Here is a 6,927-nt window from a genome sequence, read left to right as displayed (position 1 = left end):
ACCTCAACTTTCGCATTTTGGCCTAGTACCCGATTACCGGACTCAAATACTTCCCTCTTAGATGCGTTAAACCTCAACTTTCGCATTTTGGCCTAATTTATCTAAGTTACTTGTTGGTTTACTAAAAGTATCCAAGGACTTTCGCCTCAAGGAAAGTTTCACCTTTCGGGTACTCCTTGGTTTCACCCTACTTCATATACTTTATTCGGTTGGATTAAATGTCATAGACTTGGCTCCTAACACTTAGATGTGCGCATTCATCTAACGGGATGACTAATCAATTCAAGCAAGCACAAATAAAGCAATCAAAATACTACTCAACAAAGTAAAAACAAAGCATTCAACACAAAATCCAAGTAGCATGCAAACAAAACCAAACTAGAAACTACATCTTAACCCTAGAAACAAAGTAAATTAGCTACTCATGTTCATAAGATAACACAAATAACAGAAAGTAAAAGAGTTCATGACAAAACAGTGGAAAATCTGAAGATCCGTTGCAAACTCGCGTTTTTCACTTCTCTTCCTCTTCTCCTCTCTTGTCTTTTGCTCCAAGAAAGCTTGTCCAAGTTCCAGTCCTGAATCCCCCTTTTTTTGGTGAGGAAATATCTCATTTAATGCCCTGGATCGTGTGTGCAGAGGCTTCCTTTTCGGCCTCCTTGATTTCAGCTGATTTCAGATCCTGCTGGATTTTTCCGATTTAGCACCCTACGGCCCGTAGGGGACCCCATACGGCCCGTAGGGCTGTGTTTTGTCTTGGAGACTATGTGCCTCTGTTGTGGAATCTTCTGTGTGGTTGGGCAGATCCTGTACGGCCCGTAGGGTATGTCATACAGGCCGTATGAAAAATTGTCAGATCCAGTTTTTCGCCCTTTTTCCTGCAAAATACCAAACAAAACATAGCAGTACCACATTTCTTCGAAATATAAGTAAAAAGTCCACATTTATAGGCTTTAAAACACAGGTTTAAGTATAAATTAGGGCTATAAATTAGACATAATATGGAGATATCAATGCTGTACTGTACAATATCACGATCCAGTAAACAATTTACTTGTGTCTGTTCTTCTGTCTCATAGCTATCAGATTAGTTTCAAGGTAGATGTGTGTCATCCTTGCTAACTTAATCTTTTCTTGATCTTGAGCAGATTATCAAATATAATTACTCTTGTAATTATACCGCTAGCAGATAATCTTACTCTATCAAGGGGCCCAGTGATGCTATAGCTCGTATAGAGATACGAGGGACAAATAGTATTCTTGGTAAACTATCACTTCCTCAGCTAAGCTATACATATGGAAAAGCTACCGTTATGACTGCTTTTTACGGACAGCGGTGGATAACAATCACACATACATATTTCTCAGTGGGAACGATAAATACCTCATACTGTAGAACGTGACACTGAATGAAAACATAAATGACACGAACACAATTCTATTTAATGTTTCATTCGGGGTCTGTCAAATACCATGTTTCTAAAACATGTATCTATGTAATTAAAATGACATCTCGTGTCAGGTGGTTTGTAAAACTTAACCATCTTTTAATCCACATACTAACCTTATCGCGGTAATTAGTGTTCCTGCTAATTACCTTGGTCAGTGACCTTTTAAGAGTATATATCATCTATATTATGGAGTTTCACAATTTCAGTCATGAACTCGAAATGATCCATAAATTCAATAATACTCAAGGCAACAAAATGCTATATAAATAAACATTCAATTCATGAACAAAGCTTTATGATAAATTATCGTATTATTGACTTCTAGATTATTACAAACTAACACGAGTGACTTCATTCCATCTTGTGTCACTTAGCATGGGACGGCCCGATAGTCACTGAGCTGAGCGTCACTTGATTCTCGGATGGCCTTAGGATTATTATTATATGTACTAGTTGGAACTATATATGTTTTCCGTTCATTTTTACATTTTTACGTGCACCGGTTCGAGTCCGGATGTACGAACGATTCAGGCGTTTTCCCACCTACATTAGGAGCTACATGCCTAGGACGGGTTACCCCATCGGTGGTTCGAGGCCCTGATGGCATTGTTTTAGGGCTGCGCAGCTGGACTGGCAGCCTTGATATTACGCTACACGGTTCGAGGCCGTGGCGTTGTGTTGCACGGTTCGAGGCCGTGGCACTTTAGTGCACCAGTTCGAGGCTGGCACTACTTATTGATACTACGCTACACGGTTCGAGGCCGTGGCGTTGTGTTGCACGGTTCGAGGCCGTGGCGTTGTGTTGCACGGTTCGAGGCCGTGGCGTTGTGTTGCACGGTTCGAGGCCGTGGCGTTGTGTTGCACGGTTCGAGGCCGTGGGACTTTAGTGCACCAGTTCGAGGCTGGCACTACTTATTGATCCCGTGAATCTGACCGGATGAATGGAGTTTTCTCATGCTCATGAGGGATGAGATTGACTATTTTTACGACTTGCATTGTATGATTTCTCCTATTTTATATATTTGATTGATGAATCGTTTAGGCGAGATGACACACCGGATTTATATATAACCATCGGCTAGTGTGCTAGTGTAATGCTAATCTTGTGGGCAATGCGCGATGTCATTAGGCAATGTGTATTATTGTTCCCTGATCACAGTCCTTGGATTATATTATTCAGATTCTTTTTGGTAAAGGTATAACCATCGGCTAGTGTGCTAGTGTAATGCTAATCTTGTGGGCAATGCGCGATGTTATTAGGCAACGTGTATCATTGTTCCTTGATCATAGTCCTTGGATTATATTATTCAGATTCTTTTTGGTAAAGGTATAACCATCGGCTAGTGTGCTAGTGTAATGCTAATCTTGTGGGCAATGCGCGATGTCATTAGGCAACGTGTATCATTGTTTCCTGATCACAGTTCTTGGATTATATTATTCAGATTCTTTTTGGTAAAGGTATAACCATCGGCTAGTGCGCTAGTGTAATACTAATCTTGTGGGCAATGCGCGATGTCATTAGGCAACGTGTATCATTGTTCCCTGATCACAGTCCTTGGATTATATCATTCAGATTCTTTTTATCCTATTGGCACGGCACGGGGTGATTTACTTAAATCTGTAATATTATTATTATTATATTTGTTCACACAGTGCTTTGGTACTGGACTTCGAATTGATTACTATCCGATATTGTATTTTGACTTTGGGTTTATTTTGCATGTTGGCATATTAGAACAATCGCATCATGGTATTAATTAAAAATGTTTTATGACTATTAGATATTGAGATAGGTTTACACTTGTGCATATTTAATTGTATTCATAACTGTACGAAATTTATATAAATAAAAGTGCATTGACTGTAGAGGATCCCTGAGGGGATAATTCTGGGTCATATACTGGGCGATTCGTCACTCACCCATAAGTTGTTTCGTGGGTTTTAGGTACAGGTTTTGGCGGTCCGCAGCAGGAGATGTCAGGAGCTGTCCCCGAGGGCCACACCACTTGACCTAGTTAGGATTAGATTTTTGATTAGGTTTACGAGTCCCGTATTTTCTGTGTTATATATACGGGCTCGATAGATCATCTATCCCCTTCTATAGATGGTGTGATTTGGATCCGAGATGGATCGAATTATATGTTATGTATGTGTATGTTTATTTATTTGCTATGTGACTGATGCTTGATATTTATATTATTTTGCTTCCGCTGCTGTTTGATTTATTATTGATGATTAGTCTTGCGTGCTTAATGATTAATTAAGCACGAAGCGAGGTTGATCACACCTTAATCCAGAATTCTTGATTTAAGGTGTGACAAATAGTCTCTTGATCCGGCATTCACAGTGTAATTTCCTCTTGCACTTTCGGCTTCTGATCCTTCTAAGGGGGCGTTTGGTTCGCGCTATAGGTCATTCCAGGGAATAGAAGAATTCCAGGGAATGTAATGTCAGGGAATTGAGATGCCAGGGCATGTGTCATTACCATGTTTGGTTCGCGCATGGCTATTGCTTCAACATTCCCTGAAATGAGTCATTCCCATGTTTGGTTCGCGCATAGCTATTACAATGGACATAACTTCATTATTTATTAATTATTAACTAAATAACGTTACTTTACCAATTTTTTATATATTGTTAAAGATAAATTATAAATTATAAATTATAAATTAAATTAATGTAAAAAAATCACATAACGTGAAAGCTTATGTATTATTTAAAGATTAATTTAATTTAGAAGTTATTTTAATTTTAGAAGATTATGTATAACAAGATTATAAATGTGCCTACACAGTACATACTATATGAATAATTATAGAGTCGACACGAGTCAAAATTTAGACCATAAAGTTAAATCTATATCTGATGCATTACTGATATCTATATATGGTCTATTTAAATCTAAGAAATATACTAAAATCTCATACCGGATGGCCCTTTCATTTACCAGTAAAATTATACATGAATAGATCTTACTAATGACACAAGCTTAAGAAAAATACTAATTCCTAAACTAGCATATTAATATTTAATTGTTTACACACAACAATATATTTTTATTACAGTATACTAACTAATTTTGAGACTTTAAATTCAATCTCTTCATCATCCAGTGAGGATCCAGGTGGCAAGCTGTGTAAGGGTACCAAAGCCGGGGCCTCCTACAAGAAAGAATAAAACAAAATTATGATAATTAAGTTAATCAACATACCATGCTTTAATTGTGTGCTTCATCAATAGCTTGTGTCGAAACATCTAGCCTCAAAACGAATTTAAGTACAATTATTCAAGGAAGCACTACATGGTCAGTGGCACTTTTACATATATGCCCAGAAAAATTATCAAAATTTTAGGAGCCCAACTTACTGGTAACATACCTCAAAAAGAGAGATATATAAACAATTAACAAATTCAGTGTTATAATAAGTTCAATTTTTTGCAAATCTAAACAATTAACATAAGAGGGATATAATACCACAGAGACAATATATATCTTAGATAAATGAGCTATTCTGCTATTGTATGTACAAAGGAAATTTACTTCCAAAATCAGTATTATATATAGAAATCCTTTCGTGCACCAGAATACATATATGTTAGACAAAAAAAAAGTATTAGTGGTCAAAGTAGCTAGATTGTACTAGCTTGTGCCAATTCAGAACAGTACCGAATACCAGAATCAAAAAGTACTGAATACATACATAACTTAGAATAGTACCGACACATACAAATCTTAGAACAGTACCAAATCAAAACAGTCCGAATACCAGAATCAGAACAGTATCGAATACATACATATCTTAGAACAGCACCAAATACCAGAATCAGAATAGTACCAAATACATACATATCTTAGAACAGTATTGAATCAGAACAGTACCGAATACAAGAATAGATACCTATTCATGAACATTACCGAACCATAACAGTACAGTATTAGTTGTCAAAGTAGCTAGATTGTGCTACCTGATTTATTCTTAAGTGAAGCGGTAACAGAAATTGTCACAGGAATTGTGTAAAGATTTGTCGGTTTGTCCATTGATTGAAAACTACAAACAGAGAGATGTATCAACCACGTGTCCATGTCCAAACTACAGTCTCTACAAAATTAGAAATTGATGAGACAGGAAATTGATGGACCTTGTGCATGCAAATTCAAGCCCATTTAGAGAAACTACAGTATTTAATTTTTTTGATTGTGCGTGCACAATCAAAAGGGACCTTGACGGATGGCAAATTGATGAGAGAAATAAGTTATATACCGAGAGAAATAAGTTATATACCGCTAGAGATTAACCAAAAATTAGAAATTGAAGGAGCAACTACCATTAAACTAGAACAAAGGTGTGACTTTACTAATACTAGAGAGGAGTTAAGCAGGAGACAGAAAATCGAAGAAGAGATAGAAAACCTGTGAAGTTGGAGAAGTCGGAGACGGAGACGGAGAGGAGAGCACAGAGAAGTTGGAGACACGGAGAGGAGAGGAGAGATGTTGGAGACGGAGAGGAGAGAGTTGTAATAACAGAGAGCGAAGAAAGAGCGCTAACGCTATTTCCTTCCGACGGGAATCAAGAAAATCCACCTTTTTTTTTGCTATCGGGATAGCCATTAAGCAGGGAATTGTGATTACAGAGGGAATCCTATATTCCCGTTTCTATTCCCGACTGTTTTTGCCAAACGCAGGAATGGAATCACAATAGCCTGGAATCCCCTCCCGAAAGCGCAAACCAAACGCCCCCTAAGAGTATCCTGTCCAATAGATAATCAAAGACATAGTAATATGATATTTCTAGTCGGTTTAGGGATCACGTTTTGAAAATAAATTTCATTTCGGTGTTTCTAGCAGTATTTTAAAATGCGATTTTGTTCATGCATGCGAAAGACCACTGCATACCGCATATACAGATTTTCATGCGGATTTATATATGTGGATTTTAAAATAAAAATTCACGTGTATATATATATATATATATATTCATATTTATATATTTGAATTTATTTTTACATAATAACATAACCAACAATAATTTTTTGATTTTTTTAATATAAATTTTAATTAAAATACAATCAAATTATCAAAACCGCATGGAAGACTGCATGGCCGCATATTTCAGTCTGCATGGCTGCATATTCAGACCGCATGGCCGCATATTCGAACCGCATGACCGCATTTTTAATCCGCATGACCGCATATTCGGACCGCATATGCGGCCGCATAAAAAAACCGCATGAGCATTCTGAACACGGCTGCCGACCGCATACGCATATGCGGCCGCATTTTAAAACACTGGTTTCTAGATAGTCCAGCAAGTGGCACAGAAAACCACAAGAAAAGCAGTTCTTTGTATGAATGGGAGAGATTTTGCATAAGATTAAACATCTTTCATAGTTTTTCAAGATAAGAAGGCATATTGGCATTTTCCCATCCATACCCAAATTTGTTTGGCAAATTTGCATTGAAGAAATAAATAGTTAA

General features: G+C 37.2%; 1 long non-coding RNA gene across 2 annotated transcripts; it reads right to left on the bottom strand.

Annotated features, from left to right (window-relative positions):
* Window positions 1-4,360: 4,360 nt before the first annotated feature.
* LOC144565453 (uncharacterized) lies at window positions 4,361-6,143 on the bottom strand. Of its 2 annotated transcripts, XR_013514897.1 has the most exons (3): window positions 5,863-6,141; window positions 5,418-5,551; window positions 4,361-4,612 (listed from the first exon to the last, which is right to left on the bottom strand). It is a non-coding gene; the product is annotated as an uncharacterized LOC144565453 (long non-coding RNA). The 2 variants fall into 2 exon arrangements; XR_013514898.1 differs by lacking the exon at window positions 5,418-5,551 and having other exon boundaries at window positions 5,863-6,143.
* Between the last annotated feature and the right edge of the window lie 784 nt (window positions 6,144-6,927).

This window comes from Carex rostrata, chromosome 1 (genome assembly GCF_964058835.1).
Source record: "Carex rostrata chromosome 1, lpCarRost1.2, whole genome shotgun sequence".
Lineage (NCBI taxonomy): Eukaryota > Viridiplantae > Streptophyta > Magnoliopsida > Poales > Cyperaceae > Carex > Carex rostrata.
The sequence above is the reverse complement of the archived record's forward strand: the minus strand, read 5'-3'. Positions and strand labels throughout refer to the sequence as shown.